General features: G+C 43.7%; 1 long non-coding RNA gene across 1 annotated transcript in view; it reads right to left on the bottom strand.

Annotated features, from left to right (window-relative positions):
- The window catches only part of LOC128339801 (uncharacterized), a 29032-nt gene extending 1803 nt beyond the window's left edge, over positions 1-27229 (bottom strand). The window contains exons 1-3 of the long non-coding RNA XR_008313220.1: positions 27083-27229; positions 26336-26450; positions 2565-2694 (exon numbers count right to left, since the gene is read on the bottom strand). This is a non-coding gene — a long non-coding RNA (uncharacterized LOC128339801). The remainder of the gene's footprint in view (positions 1-2564; positions 2695-26335; positions 26451-27082) is intronic.
- Positions 27230-27543: the final 314 nt, after the last annotated feature.

Here is a 27543-nt window from a genome sequence, read left to right as displayed (position 1 = left end):
CTAAAGTCCTAGAAAGCCCTGCAATGCTGACTATAAGCAGCCCAAGTACTCAGTGCCAAAGAAGCTAGTACAGCCCTATGTGCATCTATGTGCCAAGATTCCATAGCTAGGCAGGCATCAGATCAGGTTGCCTCTCTGCCTCTGGAACCAGTTGACAAAAGTGGTGCATCTGAAAATGAGAGAGGGCATCCGCCAAGCTATTCTGCACCCCGGTACATGACAGGCCATGAACAGAGTGTTATTAGTCAGGCAGGCCAAAACAAATGACCTGGCCAAGGACATGACCCTGGGAGATTTTGATGTTTGCGTGTTAATGACGTGCACTGTGGCCTGGTTGTCACACCAAAATCTAACTGTGCAATCCCGAAACAAGTCCGCCCAGATGTGAACAGCTACAACAATTGAGAAGAACTCTAGGAAAGTAAGGTCTTTAGTCATACCCATAGCTACTCAGGGATCTGGCCACCATTCAGCATACCACCACCCCCTAAAGTAGACCCCAAAACCTAGGCCCCCTGCTACGTCTGACTGAACCTGCAGCTCCACCTCCAACATCTGCAAGCTGTGCCAAAAGGACACCCCATTGTAGGATTCCATAAAGGAGGCCCACAGACCTAGGTCCGCCCATATGGGGGCAGTGACCCTTATGTGATGATGAGGTGCCAAGACACCTACAATGGCATGGCAAAGGCATCGCAGGAAAGCCTGGCCTGGAGCAATAACTCTGCAAGCAAATGGTGACCTATAATCCTTTGTAGCCGATGAAGCGTGACCTTATGGGACTGCAGGCATTCGGACAGTAATGCCTTTAACATGACCAACTTCTCTGTGGGCAGGTGAGAGCATCCTTTCAGCGTGTCAAGCTCAATGCCCAAAAATGTAAGGACAGGGGCTGGGCCTTCATTTTTCTCCCGCACCAAGGGGACCCCCAATTCCTCACATAATACTTGAAAAGACTCCATCAAATGCCTACATTGACTGGTTCCAGCTCGTCCAGAAAAAAGGAAGTCATCAAAAGAGTGCACAGTTGTGCTGAGTCCCGCCCTGCGTTGAACCGCCCACTCCAACATGGAGCAGAATTCCTCAAAATAAGTCAATGTAATACCAGCCATGGAAAGCAAAGCCTAGGAAGTCAAAATCGTCAGGGTGCACAGGTAGCAGGCAAAAAGCAGTATTGATGTTGCACTTTGCAAGCAAAGTGCCCTGCCCACATGAATGAACCATTTGAACTGCCTCATCAAATAAGGTATACCTAACTGAGCAGAGCTCAGCTGGAATCCCATCATTCACTGAAGAACCACGTGGGAATGACAGGTGATGAATCAACCTGTATTCCCCCGGGGCCTTTTTTGGCACCACCTCGAGTGGAGATATGCACAGGTTAGGCAAAGGGAACTCTTCAAATGGACCTAGGACCCGACCCAGGGCAATGTCCTTCTGGGTTTTCCGCAAGACTACGCCCTCCATGCCCAGAACAGACTTCAAATTTGGGGCCGAGCAATGTGTCCTCTGCAGAGTACAAGGGATTCAAAACCCACAACTAAAACCACCCCAAAGGTAACAAGCCTGATCCCTCCGTGGGTAACTTTCCAAAATACAAGCGAGCGCTGTGAGCCTAATTGGGCTGGATCCCTTTTCCAGCGCTGTTGCCCTGCTGTGAGCCTCCACCTTTTCTATTGCCCTGTTTCTGCTCCCTGAAGCCTCCTCGGTAGCCTTTAGACCTTTGACAGTATGCACTGGCGTGTTTCCCACTGCAGAAACCGCAGTCATGCCTGAACCTACAAGGGGAACGGGAGCATTTCCCATTGCTGTTGAACTCCCAGCATAGCAGGGGACTTTGAACCCCTGCACAGCCACATGAGTAGAGGCCTGTGCTGTGGGAGTCTTGGAAATAATGTGACCACTATCAAAGTGTTCCCCTTGGATGGGTCTGGATGGTGTCATGATCACCAGCCACAGCTCCTGGTGTTTGTCCCATGGAACTGATGGATCCAGAGGAGCCCGTAACCGGAAGGCACAATTGTAGTGTTCCCAGGCATTTCCCATGAAATCCATGTAATCCCTATGTATTATGTCCAGATATTTAACTTGGGCTGGCCCCTTAGATGACTGCACCTGAAGGACAACCCCCACATAAACCGTGAATGCTGACAGCCAGTTGGACCAACTATGCTCAACTGGCTTGCTCTTGGATTTCTCAAGTTCCCTCTTTTGTTCCCCCTCCTTGTCTACTGGCTCAGGTTCCCTAAAAAGCAATTGAAAGGCATCTACAAATTGACCCTGTCAATTGCACTCCTTAACCACCGGCAAGAGGTGATCCCCTAATGGAAGGGGCATGCAACATAGTGGATAAGGCTCCTGGGACACCGGCACCCCCACTGCCGAAGCAGGGAATGGTAACAGAGCTCCCGGCACCCTGGCCGTGCCAACCCCTTGCCAGACCTGAAAGCAAGCCCCAAAGGGAGTGGTCATGCCATAAAGTCCTGGGTGCTATCCATATGGGGTGCCATAAGGGGTGCCATAAGGGGATATGCCCCATGGCCAAAAACCTTGAGGGGACTCACCTTGCTGCTGTCCAGCTCGCCACCATCTCCCCCTGGTGTGCTTGGCTTATAGGCAACATCGCTCTTTTCCACAGTCAGGTCCACAGGTGCCAGCTCCAGCCTGTTTTTTTCTTCCTCAAGCGCAGCCCATCTGTCAGATAATGATTGCACTAACTTGACCTTCTTAGTCCCCCGGTGAGTTTTTTAGGCCCAGCTGGGATCCCAGAAAGCCCCCCTCTATCCTGACCTCCTGAGGAAGCATGTCTTTCTTTTTCAAGAGCATTCATGTGTACTATAAGAGCCCTGATAGTGCCCATGTCATTGTCCTCATCAGATGAGGAGTCTGATGGAGGAGGCCTCCTGGGTGGCCTAGTTGGCTTTCCACCAGATGTTTCCTAGGTCTTTTTGGGCCCCATACCACCCACCCAAGCCCACCTGGTGTGCAGCAGAGTACCTTCAGAACAGCCCCCAGGCAACCTGATCCTGCCATGTAATAGTTGTCCCTGGTGGGCTCAGTGCACACACTTATAGTTAATGCCCCAAGGAATGTTGCCAATTGTGCCACCGATACTGATCCAGGCCAGCCCCCTAGAGCTTTCTCAGGCCCACTAGGACACGCCCAGCCCTCCCGCTAGCCCAAGGCACCCCCCTCTCTCAAACTGGGGGGGGCAGAGGTCCCCTATCTAGCTGCTCCAGGATTGCCGTACGCTGCACCAGCCAGAGATGCTGCAGGCCGAGGACAAATTATGCAGCAACAACCTCATGTCTGCTCCTGATGCCTGCAGGGAGCGAACTGAAGGGGAAGGATGCCAAAGCCAGCAGTGCGGCTGAAACCCCGCCCCCACATGCCTTGTGGCCAATGGGGCTGCGACCTGCCTTGTGCTCCTTTCCAGGGGGGCATGGGCAAATGGGCCGCACCTCCCATTCAGGCAGCAAGCAGCTGAATTAACTCTACTCTTGCCCTCACACTCACCTCAGCTGATGTTGATATGTTCAGACCAAAGAGTTTGAACATAGCAGTGAGGGATGGTATACCCAAATTGCCTAAGAATGCTACCTGTAAAAACAACCACCACAACAACTACAACAACCGAATGTTTCCTGCAAATCTCCTTGTTTGCATCTGATTTTTCTGAAGTACTGCTACTGCAAAAACAACCTATTGCTAGGAAGCTTTATAGCCATTAACACAATTAAGAAAAAGTGAAGGTCATTTGATGAAGAAAAGCTCATTAATCAAAAGGCTCAAAAGTGCAACTTGCCTCCCATTTTTTGAAATTTGTATGCTTAAGGAAGCGAGAGAACAATATAGGATGAACACAAACTGGAAGCAAATGCTGATATCCAGAGGTGGGCAAGATCAGTGAAAATTGCTCCCCCTCTCCCCTGCGCACGCTCTTCTGCTCAAGAAGCTTCTGGCTGTGAGGACACAGCTCCTGTTGCCTTCTCAGAGTACTTCTCTGGATATCAGCCACTGTGCCGGTTCAGATGAACACAACCCCTTACACATGATGAAGATGTGGATGCACTGAGAACATGCCACCCACCCACCATCATTAAGGGACATGCTAACACATTCTTGGCACATCCTGTAATTGCATGATCATTGGAATCACCCCTCTACATGTGCTGCAAAACCCTGTTTAGGCATGGTTTTGCAGCACCCTCAGATAAGTAGACAATATCTCTATCCATTATGTTCATTATGTATGATCTGTGTATAATGTACCCAGTACCCAGTTCAGATCTGTACACATGCAGAATTATTCACATGTTATGTTCAATGTGCAAACAGTTGTATACCTCCAATCTGTACCATGAATTTGAGACTTTTAAACTCATTGCATGTGTAGTCATTCACATGAACATATGTACATGTGTGCAGATTTGTATGCACACAACATGTAATATCTGAATAGGTCTAATGGTCTCTGGAAATATGTCACAAAGCACAGAGGCTAGAAACATATAGTGATTTTCCCAAAAGAGACCCCTCTTTTTAGTTGAGAAGCATATCATCATGTATCTTTATATTTTATTACGGATTAAGAAAGCCACAGTGAAGAATTTCTTTGGAAGTTGTTACCAGAACTGCTCCAGAGTGCTGGCTAGACACTCCAATGTACTATTGGCTCAATGTGGGAATTAACTCAGCATGTGCAGTTTGGCTCTGGTTTCAAATTTGTGCAGTTTGGTAACTGGAAAAGATGAGGAGGCAGAAATGTAATAAATAGATTTATTGAAGGTAAATTGGACATACAGGAAGGCAAAATATTTTTAGGTGAGGCAATAAAATATTAATTAACATTCTAAGAAAGAATCTTGCTGAAAGCAGTTTAGCTTAAAGTCCAAATTGCAGGTAGATTGGCTTGGCTAAGTTGCTTAGACCAGAGCCTGGACTTAATGCTTGCTGTAGAAAGTGCTTAAATGAGGGGAAGGAGTGCAAAAGAAGGGGGCAGGGAGGCTTCTCAGAGGCAGGAAGTTAGTTTACCTATTCTCGGTCCATGGTGCGTTTCTTGCACTTGTAGGTTTCCTCACGGGAAGGGCAGCAAGATAAGGAAGCAAGAGGGAGGCATGCGGTGAAAGCCACCATTCTTTTTGAGAGTCCAAATGGGTTCCCAAATGGAAAGGTTCTGAGAGGAAAAGATTCTGAAGCCATGTGCTTTGACCAGAGGTACTTATACCTCAAGAGTAGCCCTGGAGCTATTTCTAAATCATTCTACACACTCGGAAGGTGGCATATTCCATAAATGTCAAAGGTGTGTATTGCTGCTTGAGTGTAATCTGGCCGAATGAATCTTGGCCAACAATGGCAAGAGGAAGTTATGTGAAATCTGTTAATAGGGTTGAATGGAGCTGTGCTGGGTTGCATATCTGAAGAGCAGGGCACATTTAAGAGTATAAGATTATACCTCTACAGTTTTGATGTGCTCATTTCCCTGAGTCTTTGTCATTCTGACCTGTAGGTGCATTGCCCCATGCTTTGCTCATGTTGAGCGACCAGCTGCGGGTTTTAGCAATAGCAATAGCACTTACATTTATATACCGCTCTATAGCCGGAGCTCTCTAAGCGGTTTACAATGATTTAGCATATTGCCCCCAACATTCTGGGTACTCATTTTACCGACCTCGGAAGGATGGAAGGCTGAGTCAACCTTGAGCCCCTGGTCAGGATTGAACTTGTAACCTTCTGGTTACAGGGCGGCAGTTTTTACCACTGCACTACCAGGGGCTGGTTTTGCTAAAGCCAGGCAGATGAAAAGTTCATGAGCCCATGGACTGAATCTTCCAAAATGGAGACTGTGATCTCACAGTCCCATGCACATAGAGGAGTGCTTTCTGAGCTACTCCAAAACACAGCTTGTCTGGTAACAAAGTGGAGCATCCAGTTCTTAGTACCTGTTTTCCTAAATAAAGGCAACATATTGCAATATCTTGCTTTTGATTTTATCAATTAATTACATTTTTGCTAAAGTTAAATGATAGGTTACCACCTCCTCTTTATGGATATCTATTAACAATATCCTTTCCTGTCTTTATTCTATATCTAAGATGCCCATAAGGAAAGAGCCTTTGAGTCTTTGTTAGTGTTTTTTTTTGGGGGGGGGGGGAGTTCCCAGCAGTGTTCTCTCTATGGTGTGCATGTGTGTGCGCTCTCAGGTTTTTTGATGTCAACTCAGTTAGTTTTAGATTCCGCTCAGGTTGAATCAGGAAGGCCCCACTCTGAATGCACATGCCCACATGCTGCCTTGATACTGCCACCCGGAACAAAACTTATTCCTCACACAGATGAAAAAAACTAGAGAAAACATTGGTCCCCAGACTTCTTGTGAAGATAGCAATCTAAATGTGGTCTGCTAAAAAAAGTATCTTCAGTGTCCTTGACCTTGGAAATATATTCAGTTGCCATAGGATCATAGGAAACTGCCTTATACCGAGTCAGATACAATAGGCCATCTAGCTTAGTATTGTCACCGGCAGTGGCTGTCCAAGCTTTCAGGAAGAAGTCTCAGCCCTACCTGGAGATGCCAGGGATTGAACCTGGGAACTCCTGCATTCAAAGCAGATTTCAAACCACTGAGCTGTGGCTCCATTTAATGATATGACCATTAAATGATCTTGACCTATATGCAGTCTACTTGACTCAATACAATTTATTGATGGTAGCAGAAAAATGGACGGAATAATACAGGCCCTAAAAACACAACCACTCTGTACTGTTACAATTCAGGATTGTAACAGCCACAGCTCCCAAAAACTACATGAGCTGCAGAGGTATAAAGAGCATTAACTAAAAACACAGCGCCCCCTATCAGACACAACAATTGACTAACACTAACACTGTGCTCTTTATTCTGGGTCAAATACTCCAAAAATCCACAGCAATGATGAGGTAATATTTCAGATTAATAATTTACCATTGGCACATGAAATGATCTCTTAATAGTCAGGCACTCTGTTTCCTTGTTCAAAGAGAAATCATTTTTCTTAATTTAGTTTTTATTGATTTTTGCAGTACAGACAAAACAATAATTAGAAACAAACAAGAAAATATTGTCTCTAGTAAATATTATATAGAGTTGTAAACAGTGGTATATATTAATAAAGATAAAATGAAGACCCACAAGGGAAGACAGGGTGGAGGAAAGAGGAGTATAACCCATGAGCCTGCTTAATAGAATTCATTCTAATACTTCCTGGAAGGTGCCTCTATTTTCAGAAATGTCATTTTTCTTTTAATTCAGTCTCTCGGGAAAAGATTTAAATAAATGCTTTCCACAGAGACGAAGAATGCTATGTCTGAATTCCATGGCTGCTACATCAGCAAATGCTTATTCAAGGTTCATGTGTACCATACAAAGGTGAAGGTTAATAAGCTTTAGTTGCAGACTCGGCCCATCTGGTGTTAATGCTAGATACAAGGAGTTTGGGAGGGTGCATGCACACACATGTGTACACAAACACACTAGTGAAGTTGTGATTACCTTTCCTTCCTGGTGGCTAACTTTTTTTCCTTAGGCAAATTAATGTTCTTTAATGTTTCTCATCAGTATGATAAAATGTTGTGCGTATCAATGCAAATTTGGATTAGGAGGATTTAGGAGTAGTTTTCTTGTTGATGATGACTTAATTTGAATGGGGTCTATCCTGCACCCCATTATGATATTGAAAACTAGCTGAAAAACAGCCTCTTTAAAAACATATACAGAAACATCCCCAGTGGCTACTCTACACCTCTGTACACTTTCCTTCCCCTGAATAATTGTCAGGAACCAGGCCTGGACCATTTCTGGAAGTAGTATAAAACTTTTTTAAAAAAACAATATAAGACATCTTGTTTGTATATTCCATTTGTATATTCCATGGTCCTGTATAAATATAGGAACATGCTCCCCATTTACCCAAGCAATGTGAAGTTCTGAGGCAGTGCTAAAAGGTTTAGTTCAGGTTGGCTGGAGAATTGTGGCAGTTTGTGTCAAAGGTGTTTATTTACAAACTGAACATGGACCAACAGGCCAGCACTCAAAAACACATTGCTGGTCTATAAAGCAGCATCTATTTCCCCAAAGCAAATAGGTGCCATTACACCCTGGCACTTTTCAGACTAGACCCTACAATGGGGTCAGGACATATCTCTGAAGTGTGCTTCCACACTTCCTGCGTCATGACACCGCAGTTCCTACATGGACAGCAGGGTGCCGCTCACACTTCTAATGCCTTGTTTCGAATTTAATAGGACATTGTATATCTGGCGTGAAAAAGTTGCCGTTTTTTCGGGTTTTTAGTTGCTGCGAGACTGCTCCCCCTACTGTTTACATTTTGAATGTGACTTGCCCAAACGGAGGCATTTTGCTGCTGATGAGCAGCTAGTCCGGAAAGCGCCCCTGCACCTCATACAATTCCACAGCTTCTCCTGACAGGCCAGCTGCAAAAACCAGAACTTTGTTCCCCATGCTGCCTGCATTCCAACTCCCAGTGCTTAAAAAAATATTTTAAAATATTTGGCATAGTACATACCATATATTAGACATAATGCATTCAGCATATTCATAGGTTTCATGTTTACAGCTGATGGGACCACTGTAAAAAGTTGTCTGCAAGCTCATATTGCTGTATTATAAACTGAATTATGGGCAACCATGGTTGGTATAAGACTACTGTTATTTCACTAACTGCATTAGCTCCCCTACTTCTTATAGCCATTTCTTTCTTGAGGGTTCTATGTATAAGAGATGTTTCATATATAAAGCTTGCAGTTGATAATACAGGTGATAATACAGGGATTATCATAATAAAATGGACCTACCATCTGAATCAGAAAACATGTTCATGACATTTTAAAACAATTAGAAAGAATCAGAAGAAAACTGTGTTTTATTGGTGATAACTAAACTTCTAATGACTATGTACTTTACACAATTTAATGGCACGGTTCATATGGAATGGGAAACTGGAGGTCCCTTCACCTCGGGTTCCAAAACCTGAATGTATGAACCAGGAATTACAGTTACACACAAACACAAAAGGACCCACAGTTTCCCTCACCAAACTGCACGTTGTAACCTTCGGTTCTCTCTCCATTTCATCTGCTCAGCCTCTGGTTTGCCTGTGCCAGCATTACATAAGAACGCTGGCATGCAAGTTCACCTCTCTAAACTTGGAGTTAAGGGAGAAAGCTCCTCCCTTGCTCTGGCTCCTATTGGCTGTGCAGGCTTATCCTCCAAGAATGAAGAAAGCCTGCACATCCCGCTCCCCCGCCTCTCTGAAGTCTCTCTGACTGCAGAGAGACTGCTCTCCCAAACATATAAACATGTACAGGAGAGCAGGGGCGGGGAGGGTGCGGAACTGCAGGTTCACTGGACCTGCGGTTATGCATTACGTATGACCCAGGCCAATGTGTCTCCTATTCATCTACAGGTGGTTATAATTGTGGATATTGCTAATACAATGATATTATCATACATGATTAAATACAGAGATAATGCGTTTTTCAATTTAAAATATTCAGTAACTGGAATAATGTTTGTCTTACATGTTCAACACTATTTGAACATGATGATGCCATGATGATGATGATGCCCAGGCAACTAAGCTGACACTTGTGGCCTTGCCCATTGCACTGGCAGTTTCATTGCCCATCAGACATATCTGAATGCACTTCCCCATCATCATCATCATCATCATCATCATCATCATCATCATCATCATTTATTTGAGTTCTATACCACCCTTCCAAAAATATCTCAGGGCGATTTACACAGAGAAATACCAGGTATTTCTCGGAGAAATACCAGGCATACCAGGTAATCAGCTACATGCAACTGGAACCAGCTAAGGAAGTGCTGGCCAAGTTGCCTTCAGAAGGGGGACATATTCCCCCACATCTGCTCCCTCGCAACAAATTCTCAGTCTTTCACATACGTGTACAGAAAATTACCAATGGGGGGACATTTTTGCAGAGGGCAAATGCGTCTTTGAACCATATGGGCCTGTAGCTCGGTGGTAGAGCATCTGCTTTGCATGCAGAAGGTCTCCTGTTCAGTCCCTGGCATCTCCAGATAGGGCTGGGAAATAGCCATGTCTGCAGCTCTGGAGAATGGCTACCAGTCAGAATAGACAAGACCGAGTTAGGTGGACTAATGGTATGACTCAGTATAAGGCAGCTTCCTGTGTATCTCAAATATGCCCCTTGTTGCTCTTCAGCACTAATTTGTAATTGTGAACACCTGTACTGGCTGCATATTAGATCAATGCCCAGTGCTGTTGGCACAAAAAGCTTGGCCAGCACCACTGCTAAAATGAAAACTCCCTTTATTGGTGTTCCTTGAGTTAAAGAATGGATGAACTATGCATGCTCCACTAATAATTTTAAATTGGAAAGTCTCTCCCATTAATCACAATGCTTGTCATTTGTTTATTTCATGAAACAGTAATCAGTTAACCAGCTAAACTGAAACACTTTTGTTTATAATTGCTTTATCTCACTGACTGTAAAATATCTAAACCATCAGAATTTCCAGAGCTCGAAGGCCACCCAGTGGCTATAGTGGTTTCACTTCCAAATTTAGTAGTCTCCAAGTTCCCGTTCCAACTCTTTGTTCATTGGACTATTCGTGTTAGACCAGTGTGCCCATACAGGATTGCAGGATAAATATATCTAGTCTGCTTCAGTAGCTATATTTATTGTTAACGTGGTTTTCTAGACAATAAATTATTTTTGATCTGTGTGTAATTTTCTCAGACAAGTCTTCTTCTCTGAATCAATTTAAAATGTGACAATTTAGATTTGTGATCTCACAAAACAGCACAAAGGGAATAAAAAGGAAGATTATTTTGTGGAAGGAATACCTCAGCTGTCCAGTATAATGAGTTTCTTCAACTGGGCCTTTGTAACAGGTCTTTTCATTATCAATTCCCTACTGAACTATAAAACATAGGGGATATTTCTCTCTGTGCTTCAAAAATGAATATTCCATATTCTGTAATGATGTAAAGAGTAATAAGGCAGACTTAACATCAGCAAATACATTTTCTTCAGTCAAGTGGCTATTTTAAAGTAAAGCGTTCATTTATAATTGCAGAGAGCCTGTCAGTTTGATGAGTATGTTGGAGGTTGGTGGATCCTTGAGAGAAGAATGACTTTTATGCTGTCTTCTGTGTCCAGATCCACTTCACAGCCCGCTCACTCCCTTCATTCCTTTTTATCTCCTCACTTTCTCTCACTCTCACCAAACTGAGGGACACTCTAAGGGTTCCCAACCTGTGATACTCCAGATATTTCTGAACTCCAATTCCCATAATCTCCAGCTACTATTTATTGTGGCTGGGGATGACGGGAGTTGTAGTTCAGCAGCATCTGGAGTAGTACAGGTATGGAATCCCTGCTCTAAGCAATCTCTAGGTGTTTAAAGAAGACATGAGTACTTAAAAAATCAGGAAAGCCTTGCCGGATGTCCCCTGTGACAATCCAGCACTAATTTGTATATTTGAACAATACCTCTACTGACTGAATAGTGGATCAGTGTGCAGTGCTGTTGGCACAAGACGTCTACCCCATCTAATCCAGCATCCTGCTTCATGCAGTGGCCAAGCAGCAGGTGCATGTGGGGTTGTTGTTGTTGTTGTTGTTGTTATTAAATCATTTAAAACAATCAACAAAACAATATTAAAAACAAATTTAAAAAACCATTTAAAACAATTTTAAAAACAGTTAAAACATTCAAGAACAATTAAAAAACCTTTGAAGGGCAAACCAAACAAAAAGATTTTAAGGGCTCTTCTAAAGGCCAACAAGGATCCCAAACCATGAATTTCTGCTGGGAGTGCATTCCACAGTCCAGGAGCAGCTACAGAGAAGACCTCCTTCTGAGTCGCCACCAGACATATCACTGGAGACGGACCTCTCCAGATGACCTTAAAGTGTGGTGGGGATCGTACAGAAGAAGGCTATCTCTAAGGTAACTTGGACCTAAGCCATTCAGAGCTTTAAAAGTAATAACCAGCACTTGGCAGCCAGTGCAACTGTTTAAGTGCAGGCATAATATACTCTCTCTGAGTTACCCCAGAGACCAATCTGGCTGCTGCATTTTGGACTAAATGAAGTTTATGAACTACATACAATGGCAATCCCACATAGAGCTCAGTGCAATAGTCAAGCCTGGAGGTTACCAGCTGATGCACCACTGTTTTGGGATCATTCTCTTCAAGAAATTGATGCAGCTGCCAAATCAGCCAAAGCTGTTGGAAGAAGCTCCTGGCCATAGCCTCCACCTGAGATACCAGGGTGAGACTTGCATCCAAGAGCACTCCCAAGTTGCTTACCTGTTCCTTCTGGGAGAGTGTAACTCCATCCTGCACAGGAAGATCTAACTCATCCCTCAAATTCTGATCCCCCACAATGAGCACCTCCATCCTGCTTGGATTCAGCTTCAAATTGTTATCCCTCATCCAGCTCATTAGTGCCTATAGGCAGGCATTTAGGGAATGAATGAATGCCATTCCCTGATGAGGATGATAATGGCAAGGAGAAATTGATTTGGGTGTTATCAGCATACTGATAACACCCGGCACCAAATCTCTTGATTATCTCATCCAGCGATTTCATGTAGATATTAAAAAAACATTGGTGACAGAATAGAGCCCTGAGGGACTCTATATAATGGCTCCTATTTTGAAGAGCAGCAGTCACCAAACTCCACCATCTGGAATCTAGCCAAGAGAAAGGAGTGGGACCACTACAAAGCAGTGCCTTCTATCCCCAGCTCTCCAAGGCAATCCAGAAGGATACCATAACCATGGTCAATAGTACTGAATGCCACTGAGAGAGCCAAAAGAAACAGCAGAGTCACACTCCTTCTGTCAATCCCATGGTAAAAGTAATCAATCAGGCCGACCAAGGCTGTCTCAACCCCATAGCCAGCAAGAAAGCCAGTTTGAAATGGGTCTAGATAATCAGTTTCCTCCAAAACTGCCTGGAGCTGGTTAGCCACCACTCTCTCAATCATCTTGCCCAACCATGGGACTGGCCTATAACTATCCATCGCTAAGAGATCTAGGGATGGTTTCTTGAGAAGCGGTCTAACCATTGCCTCCTTCAAAGAAGGAGACATCTTACCCTCCCTCAGCGATGCATTCATATTAACTAGGCCACCTCCAACAATTTCCCTTCTCGATAGAAGCAGTCAAGACAGGCAAGGATCCAGAGAACAGGTGGTAGGCAGCACTGACCCAAGCAGCATTTCCACATCCTCAGGAGTCACAGACTGAAACTGACCCAATCTAATACTGCAAGAGGGATTGCTGGACATCCCTTTAACAGACTTTACAGAAATAGTGGAGTCTCAGTTGGCCCGAATACAAGAGATTTTATCTGCAAAGAACCCATTAAAAGCATTATAGCAGAATATAGTCTTTGGTGACTGATGTGAAACAAACGGAGCATGAATTAAACTTCTCCCGGCCTGGGATAATTCTGCTGAGTGCAAACCTGCAGACGTAATCCATGCAAACCAGAATTGCATTTTTTTTTTTTTGGCCACATGCACTGCTGTTGCATAAGCCTTCAGATGGGCTCTATGCTGTGTCCTGTCAAATTCGAGCTGAGTTCTCCGCCACTTGCATTCCAGTCACCTCACTTGCAGCTTCAGCACCCGTAGATCCTCTGTATACCAAGAGGCCACTTTTAAAGCAGGTCGGAAGGGATGTTTAGGAGTGATCGTGTCTACTGTCCTGGTGAGTTCCCTATTCCAGGTTCCCACCGGGACATTGGCAGAATCACTGGCAGCACCAACACTAAAACCCTAGAGGGTTTTTGGAATCCTACTGGAATCAGCAGTCTTCTCAGGTAGACCATCCTAATAGGCCCCCTGCCCCTGCAAGCGTGGACTGTGATTATGAAATCAACCTTAACCAGGTAGTGGTCCAACCATGACAACGGGGAAACCACAGGATCCCCCCCCGCCACAGAACACCCCCCTGATCCAAACAAAAAGCCAAATCAAATGTGTGGCCAGCAACATGAGTTGTTCCTTAAGCTAATTGGAATAATAATAATAATAATAATAATAATTCGATTTCTATACCGCCCCTCCAAAAATGGCTCAGGGCAGTTTACAAAGAGAAATAACAATAGCAATAGCAATAGCAATAGCACTTACATTTATATACCGCTCTATAGCCGGAGCTCTCTAAGCGGTTTACAATGATTTAGCATATTGCCCCCCAACATTCTGGGTACTCATTTTACCGACCTCGGAAGGATGGAAGGCTGAGTCAACCTTAACAAATAAGGTGGCTCCCTGTCCCCAAAGGGCTCACATTCTAAAAAGAAACATAAGACACACACCAGCAACAGTCACTGGAAGTACTGTGCTGGGGGTGGATAGGGCCAGTTACTCTCCCCCTGCTAAATAAAGAGAATCACCACGGTAAAAGGTGCCTCTTTGCCCAGTTAGCAGGGGTCCATAGGCCCATAGTTGTAATAGTCACTATGAACTCCTGAACCGCACCAGACAATGAGGAAAGACCACAACATTTGGTCCTTTTTTGTTTAGAAAGAAAGAGGGGAAGGGAGAATATTCACCCCCGGCACAGTACCTCCAGTAACTGTTGCTGGTGTCTATCCTATGTTTCTTTTTAGACTGTGAGCCCTTTGGGGGCAGGGATCCACCTTATTTTTTATTTCTCTGTGTAAACCGCATTGGAAACCTTTGTTGAAAAGCGATATATAAATATTTTTGTTGTTGTATCTGTACCATGCATTTAAAGGGCCTGTATCCAGGTTCACTTTTAAAATGAACACAGGCACAGTCATTCACATGAACACATGTATGTGGGTAAAGACATCTATATACCTGTAAAGCATAATGTCTGAATTGGGCTATAACATGTAGTTAAACTATGAAATTTGCTGCTGATGGATATGGTGATGGCCAGCAATCTAGACAGTTTTAAAAATGGACCAGACAGGTTCATGGAGGTGAGTGCTATCAACAACTACTAGCCTTGATAGCAGGGCCAGCCCAAGACTCAGGGGCACCCCAGGTGAAGCCCTCCTGGGCAGCCCCACTGACCACTTGCTTACCGCCTAGCAGGCAGGAACTCCTGGCTGCTCACCCGGCGACCACCTCCAATTGCCAGAAGCCACAGTTGAACACTGCAGAGTTGGCAGGCAGGAGGATAGCAAGCGGGAGCACACCCCTCCCCTCCTTGCCACCACCTCCACCTGCCACTTTTGCAGCAAGCTATAATTTGGCAGGTGGTGGTGGAGGAGGAGGCAGCAGTGGCAAGGAGGGCAGGCGGGTGAGTGTTCCCCATCAACTACCCACCCACCTCCTCACCATTGCCACCTCTGCACTCACTGCTTTCACAGCAAGTTATAATGGCATTGCCATGCGATGCAACAATGTCATTTTAGATCACCATGAAAGCAGCAGGCGGTGGCAAAGGCCACGGAGATTGGGGGAGGGCGATGGGGAACACACACCGGTCCACTTGTGTGCCCACCCACACGACAAGTCCCATTAACCCACCTGCAAGGCCCACCCATATGCATGGGTGAAGAGCACAGGCCGGCCCACATAACATAGGCCCTAGGTTTGCCTAGCAGGTAGGCTGGCCCAGCTTGATAGCTGCTTATTTCCAATGGAATCAGAGGTGTCATGCTGAAGGAAATGGTGGAGTATAACACAACAGTTGTCTTTGAAGTATTAAATGTGAATCTAAATGTGAAGCTTCCAAGCACAATTTAAGGTACTGGTGCTAAACTGTATAACTCTCTAGAAGGAGTGTCAGCCACCAGTGAAATTCCCTACCCCCTACACTCTTCTGTTGAGATCAGCAAATGAGGCTTTGTTTTATTTTTTACATTATTACCTCACTCTTTCACCAAGAAACCCAGAGCTGTATACATGGTTATGTTTATCTTTACAACCACCCAATGAAGTTGGAAAGGTTGAGAGATAAGTGACTGGCCCAGAGTCACCCAATGAATTTCATGGCTGAATGGGAAACTGAACTCAGGTTTCCCCGGTCCTAGTCCAGCACTCTAACCACTACACCATACTGGCTCCATCATGATATTCATTCCAAACAAAATCTGTTTTCATTTCAACAAAGCATTTTGAACTTGGCTGCTTTTTAGTGTCATAATTTTTAAGCATATTACCAGTCATAAATATTTTCACAATTCATACAAATAACCACAGACTTTCTTCATGATGTTTAAATTACATTTCTCATTGCATTATTTTCTAACCTATTTGAATCCACTGAGCGGTTTAATTTTATAAGGATTTGGAGGTTGTGCATCAACAGAAAGACAAAGGCAAAGCCTTCATTAGATTGTGGGCTCTGTTTGAAAATAGAGATAGAGGTGTGTTTTTATAGGTCTTTTTAATTAACATTCTCCATGGTAGGCAGCAAAATAATTTTAATCATGGTGAAGCTAATGGGGTATTAGGTTTTGATACAATGTGCTCTCCTGAACTTGTTCTTTTATAATTAATGTGCCATGATTTGTAAATGTTATTAAGTCCTGTAAAAGCCCATTTGGTTTTATTTAGGTTAATTAAACAATGATACTGTTTTCATATGATCTCTGTTTGTGTTGGTTCTTAGACTGCAGTGTATCCATCACAAGCTACCTGAGTTGGAGTGTATTGCCAAAATGGCTGTTATTACTTCAAAGAACAAGACAGGTAATAGTCATGAATATAGCAATGCTTTCTCTTGTTCCCTGGCCTTTTCTGAAATTAGCTTGAACATCCAGCATTTCCCTTTCCATATAGGGCTTTAATCTGCGTTGGATGATCCTGAGCATTATTTTGCTAGCATGTGAATTTAAGGCTATTGTGCGATGGTTTGCACAATCTGTTCAGTCTCCTTTCTTTGGTATAGGTATGTAGACTGACCTCTTCCAATTCGCTGGCCACTGTGTCGTTCTCCAAATTTCCTGGCATAGTTTGGTTAGAGCCTTGACTGATTCTTCTTCTGTTGCCTGCCATATTTCTGTAGTTATTCCATCAATTCCTGTAGCTTTCCAACTTGGTAATGACCAGAGTGCTGATTTAACTTCATCTTCCTGTACTAGAGGTTCTTGCAAGTAGGGAATATCTTCTAGAGTATCTTGGATGTTGATGTCCCTGCTGTACAGATTTTCAGTATACTCCTTCCATCTCTGTTTGATCTTCTCCGAATCTGTTACTATCTGTCCTTTGGTATCCCTTAACATACCAATTCGAGCTTGGATCCTCCCTCTGAGTTTAAAGCTCATGAAGAAGGGTTAAAACACTGCCTTCCCCTAGCACTACTTCCCTGTTCTTCAAGACCTGATTTGTGTGGGGTTGATAATCATCTTTTTTTTAAAATCACTATGTGATCCATAGTGGTTGTGCCTTTGACTGTGCATTTCCCTTTCTTTGAAGGGGATCAGGGTATTGTTCAGTAATAGAACATGTGGTCTGCAGAAAGTTTCCAGTTCAAGGGCTGGAAAACAATAATGTCTGATAAAAATGAGCCCTTCCTCAAGATCAGTGAGAAAGGGCTTGAGGGAGAGAGAGGAGAGAGGCTTCTTGTACTTACCTCCCCACAGACAATCTCTCTTCTCTCCCTCGATGGGTGGATCACTCATCCACACAATTGCTGGCAGCTGCCAGCAGCGCGACAGGAATTATATGGAACTCCCATAATGCACTATATGAGTACACGGTACTTTATGGGGATTCCTCCGATGCCAGCCAGGAGCTCCGCTGGGGCAGGCAGACAATTGAAAAAAATGGGCCTAAGAGAGCTCTAGCTCCCATAAACCCATTTAAGAGGTTAAGCAGATTTGCCGCTGAGGCACCACTGGGATAGGGCATGATCCCAGTGGTTCTTACATGTGGGCAAGACCGGGCTTGGCGTCATTAGCCTGGTTTTGCCTGCACGTGAGCAGCCTCACTGTTGCATAGATGGAGCAATGGCCTCAGTGTGAGGCAGCTCCCTATGTTTTCAAAAATATTCCCCCAAAAGGAGGACAGGATATGTAAATAGCCATTGCATCAATATTATCAGCATACCACCTAGGTGAATTAATATTATTCATAGTCCAAAATAAGACATTATCTTGCTTTCTAGCTTCAAATATTTCACTTTTCATTTGTGACAAAGGCTAGTGCCTTCCAGCGCCACAGCTGTGCACTGTTGTGTAATTCGATACAGAGTAAGGCAAGTGGGTCAGCACTGAATAAGTACATTTCCCTCCTTCGCCCTTTTGACACAAATTCAGCATTGGAAATTTGGCAGCTAAAGTAAAGTTGTGTCAAGAAAGGTTTTGCTTAATAGAACCATTTGGCATCTTGAACTTGATTTACTTAGAGCTCATTGAGAAGCTGTCATTTCCCCAGAAGTTGTTCATCATTCATCCATCAGGAAAGCAAAGTGTAACCATGGCACATTCCAGTGTAGAACAGAATCAGCTGGGCATATAGAAAAGCTTTGTGCCAAAGTACTACTGTAAAAATGAAGCAATCGGTGAGAAGTGAGTGCCAATTTTATGCATTCCAGATAGATGCCAAAGCTTATTTTTCTATATAAGTACTTGCAAATGAATGCATGCCTTATATAACATCTTTCACATCTTGTAACAAGAGCAGTTTTTTCATGTTACCATCAAGCAGGAAGAGAGTTCAAGTGACTCATGCTTCTTTTTTCTTTTTTTGCTACCCCTGTCAACTGCATGTGTGGGGGAGTTCTGTGTTATCCCTGAAGTTAGTTTTGCAAGTTCCTCACAGCTGGAATGTGTGCTAAGGCTGTGCAATAATTTTTAGAGTTTTCTTATTCCATAATTTTTTGTTATTAAAACTCTCATTAATTTAGTTGCTCACGCATTAAAAATAGCATTCGTTTAGTAATGAATGTCATCCATTTTCATTACCACATTTGTTTTTGTAAGGGGAGGACTTATTTATAGTACAGCAGAGAGGTGAGCTTTTTTCTTTCTTTTTAAAAAAACCATTTAAAGTTTAAAAGGAGTGGCAGAATTGCTGCTGCTGATGATGATGATGATTACTATTATTTTTATATAGATAGATAATTCTCCTAAACATACCTGTTGCTAATCCCATGTGTGGCAGCTCTTGTAAGAGTTTGCGAGCAGCTGCCTGGGAGAGAGCAATGGGAATGGGGAGACAATGGCAGTGGCAACCGGTCAGTCGGAAGAGGAAGCGGCAGTGGGCTGGCCCGGCCAGTAGGAGCAGGAGGCTGAGACGGGTGGCCTGCCTGCTGGGAGGAGGAGGAGGGCCGACCTGGCCTAGCCGGTGGGCGCAGGAGGTGGTGGTGGGCTGGCTCGCCCACCGGGAAGAATATGCAGTGGCAGGTCGGTCTGGCCCGGCTGTCAGGAGGAGGTGGCTGCTACCAGGAGTCGGCAGGAGGAGGTGGCGGGCCGGCTTTCTGGCCGGTATGCCAGCCAGAAAATGTGGAGGGTGGGGTGGAGAAGAAGTGAGATGGCTGACTGGCCCGCCAGAAAGTGCGGGGGGCGGAGTTGGCGGGGAAGCAGTTGGCGGGGAAGCGGCCGGTCAGCCAGAAAGCCAAGCATGCCAGCAATGGGGGGGAAGCAGCCGGAGGTGGGTGGGTGGGTGGACTGGCCGGAGGCTCAGATGCTCTGCGCCCAGCTCTTCTTCTTCTTCTTCTTCTTCTTCTTCTTCTTCTTCTTCTTCTTCTTCTTCTTCTTCTTCTGCTTATTCTATTTAAAAGATTTTTATAACTCTGGCTGACATCCAGACTAACACTGCCTATGCTGAAAACATTTCATGTGAGAAATTGGGGAGGCATGGGTTTTTTTTTTTTTTGCCAATCTTCCCTTCCCTCTGCAGCCCACTGTGCCTTCTAAACATATGTCCCTGAGGGCTGCAGGCAGTGTTCCCTCTAACAGGGATTCTTAGATGTTTTTGACTACAACTCCCATAATCCCCAAGCAAAAGCCATTGTAGTTGGGGATTCTGGGAGTTGTGGTCAACAACATCCAGAGATCCCTGTTAGAGTTGGTTGCGCAGCCTTCAGAATATAATCTGAGGCGGCACAGAGGGAAGATAAGATCAGTTAAGATTGATCTTAATTTTGACTGACCCTCCCCCATTGTACATGTGAAACATTTTTTGGTGCATGCAACATTAATCTGGATGTCAGCTAACATTCATAAAATTTCATAGTGCTTTGCACTAGTAAACAGAATGCACATACCATGTAGAGAAAGGAGTACAGGCATCCACAATGTGAAAGAGGTGGGTCTGTTCTGCTCCTATGAACTCCTTCACAATCACAGGTTGCAATGATATTTCCATTATTCCCAACTGAAGAACTGCTGAAAACAGTGGTGCACAGGAGTTGGTAGGAGTGGAAGTAAAATCTAACTGGCCTGGGCTCAGAGCATCTGCGCCTCTAGTTCTTCCTCGTTCTCAGCCCTCCTCCTTTGTTCTTGGCCCCTTGTTCTCAGTAGGGATGTGCATGAACCTGTTCAGAGGCCCTTTTACGGACCTCTGAACAGGTTTGAACAACGAGGGGGGGTTCGAAGTTCGAAGCCAGGGGGTGCCACTTTAAGGGCAGGGAAGGGTGCACTTACCCCTTCCCCTGCTTTCCCTCCATAGTGCTCATTTTCCATAAAAGCCTTTGGGGTGGCAGTGTACCTCCATGCCAGTGTACCTCCCCCTGTTTGTTGGCCTGTCCATTGCCCTTATGTTTCCCACCGCCGTCACTTTCCTCTCCCCCTCCCCTCACCAACTGTCATGAGAGCTGCCACACATGGGATTAGCAAGGAGTATGTCTAAGAAAATTACATATAGAAATAAAAAGAAATGTAATCCCTTCCTCCCCTGCTTTATTTTTAAAAGTAAGAGAGAGCGAGAGAGAGTGGGGAAATTAAAAGTTTCAAAATGGAATAATCAGGAGGATATGTCACTAGTGCCTGGGGGTGGGAGGAATGAAAGACCACAATAGCAGTTAAACTAGCCTCAGGTTAAAAAAAAAGACTAGAAAATGCAATGACTCAAAGTAAAGTGGGAAAGGTGCACTTAGATATGGAAGGAAGAGGACATGTTCTCTGCCCTCCAACATTTCACCACCTACACAGAATATGACTCCTCCTTAGACCCAGATCATTTGTGCAATGGTCCAACTACGTCTTTGCTCATTGTGGAAGTTATTCCACTAGGATGTTCAAATCAGAGGAATGAAAAGAAATGTATTTCATGAGAGTAGCAGATATCACTCACAGAACACTGATCATGTCATATAACTGCCTCATGAAATACCCCAGCATAGACAGTGTTCTAGCTTAACTAAACTATCACTGGAAGAGTTCCTTGTCTGGTCACAAAGTGCACCACCAATCTCATTTACTGCAAAAGGAATTGTGTGGGAACAGTACTCCCAAGTTTTTCTAGAAGCAATTGCTAGCTGAAAAGTTTTATGTATTTCTTTCTTTCTGTTTTTTAAGATCAAGCTTGTGAATATTTCTTCATTAGATTCCAACTATCCTTTTGAATTTACATTTTTATTGGTTTTGTCAATTGCACTTTCAAGAATGAAAATCGTATCTGGTACAGAAGCAAGAGTATACTGTGGACGATGCATACAATGGGATAATACAGCAGGCAAGATAAGGAAAAGATATGAATACTCTCCTCAATCCATCATATTAATCCATATTAACATACTTATATTAATATTATTAATAATAATATCTATTTCTTGAATTATTGAAAAAGTAGATCAAGGATTGACAGCTTATCATCCACCTAATGTATGCAGATGCATCAATTCATAGGATTTCATTAGGAAGTGCAATTGAATTGAATACCAAGAAAACTATTTAAAGAATGTATTGCTGCAAGCACTGGTATTTTCAGTTGTTCATAACTTTTACAACAGAGTTATGGGTGTTTTATAAATAGCTGAAATTAGTCAATTTTCAATTATTATTTTTCCAAAGAAGCTTAGAAAACCTATGCACATTTTTAAAAGAAGTTTTTATGGCATGTACCATAATTATTATTATTTGGGGGGGGGACTTTTTCAACAGCTGTAGCTTCAGGAAATAAGATACATATGTACATAAATAAATTGCTGCAATTTATACAGATCCCTGGATGTTCCCACTCAGAAAGGCTATGAAAACTCAAGTAAATGCTTTTAAATTTTCTTACATAACTCAGCCACTGGCTTTCAATTTCTAATAGTAATTCAAAGGCAACTTGCTTCCAGATGGACTCCTTTTCTTAGGTAATTGAACCAGGCGCGTAACAATGATAGGGCAAGGGGAGACAGTTGTCTGGGGCCCCCACTGCCTGGAGGAGCACCCCAGAGGCACCTCATGTGACTCCCCATTGCCCCCTGCCCAGCCCCATAGCCTCTCAGCCACTTGCCCTCTTCGCCGTCTCTCCTGCTTGTTCTGCTGGCCGCAATCGAAGCAGCAGGCAAGCTGCAAAGAGCTCCTTTTCTCCCGCCTCTCAGCTGATCGGCGGGTGGGCGGGGCTTCCACGGAGGCCTCCGTGTAGGCCGCAGTGAAGCCTGAACTCGAGTAGGGCCCAAGCAAGCCAGGAAGGAGGAGGCAGCAGGAGTGTTCTCGGCAGCAGAAGACCCCTTGCTGCCCTGCTTAACCCAGACCAGCATTTGCCAGGTAGAGTGTGAACTCCTTTTTGTGGTTACCTTTCCCGCCCCCCCCCCCCCCCATATATAGGGATCTGCTTGCCATAGGGCTTGGATATGGGGGGGAGGGACCGAGAAGTCTCTGAATATTTATTTTGAAACAGCTTGGAAAATTCGCTGACTTAAAAAAACTATCTAAAAAGTCCTATAAGTGGCTTGTTTCATGGCAGAAAATTAAAAAAACTTCTGGAACAGTATTTTATTAATTTTATTCATTCATTCACTCATTTATAAATGCACTTATGTTCAAGTTGTTTTGCAACCCAGAAGGTCTGAGTGAGAACTGTGAAGCATGTGTGGTGCTTTTTATTTTATTTTTCTTGTGTGTGAACTGCTCCCCAATAACTTGCAGGGACTTCAGGGTAAATCTGGCCAACATGTGAATGCAGCACCTCCATTCCAGAGGAGATGTGCCTTAAAGGGCTTTAAAAGCCTCCTGTGAAAAACCTCCTGCAATCAAACTTGACTGAATTTGTTCAGAATTCTGAGAAAACAAACATAGGCTCACCCTGCATGGTTGAAAGTCTCCTTTGCTAATCTGCAGCGAGGGGCCCATTTTAATCATTCATCTTTCTAGTGTGTTCTAGGCATTAAAAGTAATACAAATGTATAGTACTCAATGTATATCACTATATATTGTGACGTGTGTGTGTATTCAGTGAAATGTATTTGCAGGCAGCATACTTATTTTGGAATATCAGACTTAAATCCTTGGGGGCCTGGGGTGTGCGGAGGCCCTGGACTTTGTGGGGGGGGGGCCATTTTAAAATCTTGTCTCTGGGCCCACTCCAACCTTGCTACGCCCCTGAATTGAACTGGAAAATAAGTTCTATTAAACATTTATTAAATAAAGGTATTTAAGCATTTTTACATATATATTTGAATTTACCAGTGCATTGGTTTGGTTTACAGTTTGACTTCTTCCATGGACTGCCATATAGCCATGGGGCATCAAATGGTCATAATTTTGCATTTCCTCATATATTTGGGGGCATAGAAGCAACAAAGATTGTAAAGCAATTTATAGAATGCAAGTTTTATACATGGAAGTAATAAATCTGTGGGTTAGCAGGAAATGATTGATTTTGTAGCTTACAATTGTAAGTATTCTCAAAACAAGTTACGTGACAATTTGTACATTTGTATATGCAAAAAAATTGGCCTTTGGTACATAAACTGCTTTAACGATTATCAGCAGCACAAACACATCTTCCCTGTTACTCAGAGCTCTCTCTTACCTTTCTAGATTTGTTCATGTTACTGTTGCCTCAGCAAACACATTATGCATTTTCTTTAGGTCTGTATAGTCTGTGATTTCTCACTATAGAGTACCATATTCCATTTCCCTATGCAATGATAATGACCTATGGGCTGTTAACAAGGCACAGTGAAAGTTGCAGTCAGCAACCCAAAAAAGGATGTGACTGTAGGAATGCAGTGCCTCTTATCAGCAGGACCAGGCATAGCCTGTACACTAGCTACCTCCTTATGCAACAAAACAGGATTACAGAGTGAATTTATGTAAACCAGAATATTTGTGTGCTAGGAAAACAGATGTGCATGAGCAAATGAAAATGTGTGCCCTGAGAGAAAGGCAAGAAAGGAGGCGCCCAGGCCAACCAGCTCTTGTCCTCAGCTCCTGAAAAGACCAACAGCCTGAGACAAGGATGTTTTTGATCTTATGTAATTTCTTTGTTCATTGATATTGTAAACCGCTTTGGGTGCCTTTGTCAAGGCAGAAAAGTGGTATAAAAATACAACAAACAAACAAACAAATATACTAACTAATAGTATAAATATACTAACTAACTTAATATAAATATACTAACTAATTTTAATTAATTAATTAATTAATTAATTAATTAAATTTTTAGGTAAAAACAAGTTTTTCTAGTAAGAACTATTCTGACTACTTTCCTTTCACTATCTCTACAACTGAACTAAATTTGATTGAAATCAAAGTCTACAAGTTAGATCACTTGCGCCTCAAATGTTATTGCGTCCACCATATTGTATTGGGGTGGATGACATCATCATCCATCTAAATCGGTTAGACAGTCCACAAGTTAGTCCACTTGCACCTCAAAAGTTTACATGTCCACCATCTTGAATTGTGGTGGATGACATCATCACAGATGATGTCATTTTTGTTCGCCTGTGTTCCCCTACAGCTGTAGGAAATTTGGTTCAAAACGGTTAGGCAGTTCACAAGTTAGCTCAGTACACCTCAAATGTTTATATGTCTGCCATCTTGAATTGGGGTGGATGACTTCATCACAAACTACATCACTGAGGTGTCCCTGTGTGTCACTCACTACAACTGTACCTAATTTGGTTCAAATGGATTAGACAGTCTACAAATTAGCCTGCTTGCACCTCAGAAATTCGTATGTCTGCCATCTTGGAATGGGGTAGATGACATCACCACACACCATGCCATTACGGCATCCTTATGTGTCCCTACAGCTGTAGCAAATTTGGTTCAAATCGGTTAAGCGATTCACAAGTTGGCCCACTTGTGCCTCAAAGATTTACGCAACTGCCATCTTGGAACAGGGTGGATGACATCATCACAAACTACGCCATTGATGTGTCCCTATGTGTCCCTACAATTGTACTCGATTTGGTTCATATTGGTCCAGGCGTTGCAAAGTTGATGGTGTGGGACACACACATGGACACACAGGCACATGGACGGACACACACATACACACACACAGAATCCTGGGTGATCTCATAAGCCTACTGGAGAGTAGACTAAAAATGGCTAGCAGAGAAAAGTGTAAGCAGGCCCTCTCCTCATGCACTCTCTGCTCCGCCGTTTAAAACCACAGTCTCTTGAGACTGCTTTTCATTTTGAAAAGAATCTGAGTTTCATTTTGTGCATTTGCTTATAATGTGCACGTTGCCCCTGATAATATTTGAACAATGTGTAACTTAGTTTTTCAAAATGTGTGTGAAGTTATTCTCACGATCAGCAGAAACTGGGCTAAGGGAGCCCAGCCCGGTTTCTACAGCTTGAAAGAACTGCTGGGAGTTGCGTGGCTCCCGGCAGCGGCGTGGCAGCTAGCACTCCTAGGTAGCTTGCCACTTAACCTGGGTTTTGGGTGCGAGCGCAACCATGTGTGCAACCATGGATCATGTGTTTGCAGCCACAGCGGACACACTCGGAGGGGAGGGGGATCCCAGGAATGCACCATGCACTTACACCGTGCATTATTTGGGCTCCTGGGGGCAGGGCCCTCCTGCCTGAAGCCTTGGAGAATTTGCTGCCAGTCTGCACAGACAATATTGAGCTAGATGGACCAGTCGTCTGACTCAGTATATGGCAGCTTTGTATGTTCCCTTCAGACAAATGGAGTCATAACTGTGAGCGACCAGCTGGAGGGAGGGAGTGACAGCTCCAAGGCAGGACTTCCTCTCCACTTTCCAAACTATATGCATGAACAGGGCTTTGCTTAATAACCTCTAAAGAGAGCTATGGTGTCTCTTTACACTGCAAGAAGTGTTGCAATAGTGGTTGTGCAAGAGTTCACAGAACACTTCTCCTTCCATTCATTGTTATTTGGATTCAAGCCATTGTGCCAATACATACACATATGCACACATACCTGCATGATGCATCAACACAGGTATTTCAAATGTCCTGCTAATCAGATCTGAGGGCTCATTCTTTATACGAAAACAAATTTCTGTATCTGTGGTGAACTTGTCAGAGGAAAAGAACTGAAAAGAAGTACAGAAATTTCAGTAGAATATAACTTCCAAATGAATGTACATCTAGTCTTAGAATACAATTAAAGCAAAAAAGAAGAAAAACCATTAGTTTACAGGATAATTATGAGTTTGGCAGCTCCAGCTGAGCTCCAGAAAGTGAGGAGATTCGATGACCCATGATGCCCACACTATGGAGGCATTAGATTATTTTTTGTAATGTGTGCTAATTATAATGAAAAATTGCATGGATGAATTTTATCTTATGAAATATTGTATTCATTGTGGAATAATGTGGGTGGGTGGGGCCATAGCTCAATGGAAGAGCATCTGCATGCTTGCATGCAGAAGATCTCAGGTTCGACTCTGGCAGCATCTCCAGGTACAGTAGGGCTAGGAGAGACTTTTGCCTGAAACCTTGGAGAGCTGCTGCCAGGCAGTATAGACCCTACTGAGCTAGATGTGCCAAGGGTCCAACTCAGTATAAGGCAACTTCCTATGTTCCTATGAGAAACAAGGTTGGAAGATGGTAAAAGCCATACAGGAGCACTGAGGCCTACCAGTTCTGAGGTAAAAGGAACGAAACAGAAACAGCCAGAGGTAAGATGTGAGGCCTGTGTGATTCAGCCTGTTCTCCTATTTACCTCTATGAGTTAAACCGTTCAACTGTAATGGTTACTTTTTCTTATTGGAGAGTGGAGAAATTTTCCCCAGCCAGCATTACCAGAGGCCCCTTTCACAACTGTTTCCAAGGCAACAAGGGTGGAGGCGATTTACTCCCCACACTCTTCTCTGCCCACTCACTGCCTTCCCCCTCCCCTCTTCTCTTCATAAACTGACTGAACTGAGCACAAGCAAGATTGACATTATGAGACCCTCATTGTTCTTAATTTGAACGTATTTATTTCAACTAACCCATGAGAGTACATTGTATGGAAGAAAGAGACCTTTCCCAAGAGACCTTTCCCAAAGAGACTGAGTCAGTTTGTGCTTCCTTATTCAAATTTTTAAAATCCTATTATAAAGATGGCTGGGGTGGGGGGACTGGGTGGGGGAGACCCAGCAGTGATCTTGAGGTTCCATGTCTGCTATTCAACTTTAACTC

This window comes from Hemicordylus capensis, chromosome 1 (assembly GCF_027244095.1).
Source record: "Hemicordylus capensis ecotype Gifberg chromosome 1, rHemCap1.1.pri, whole genome shotgun sequence".
Taxonomy (NCBI): Eukaryota; Metazoa; Chordata; class Lepidosauria; order Squamata; family Cordylidae; genus Hemicordylus; species Hemicordylus capensis.
This window is presented reverse-complemented; position numbering and strand designations above follow the sequence as displayed.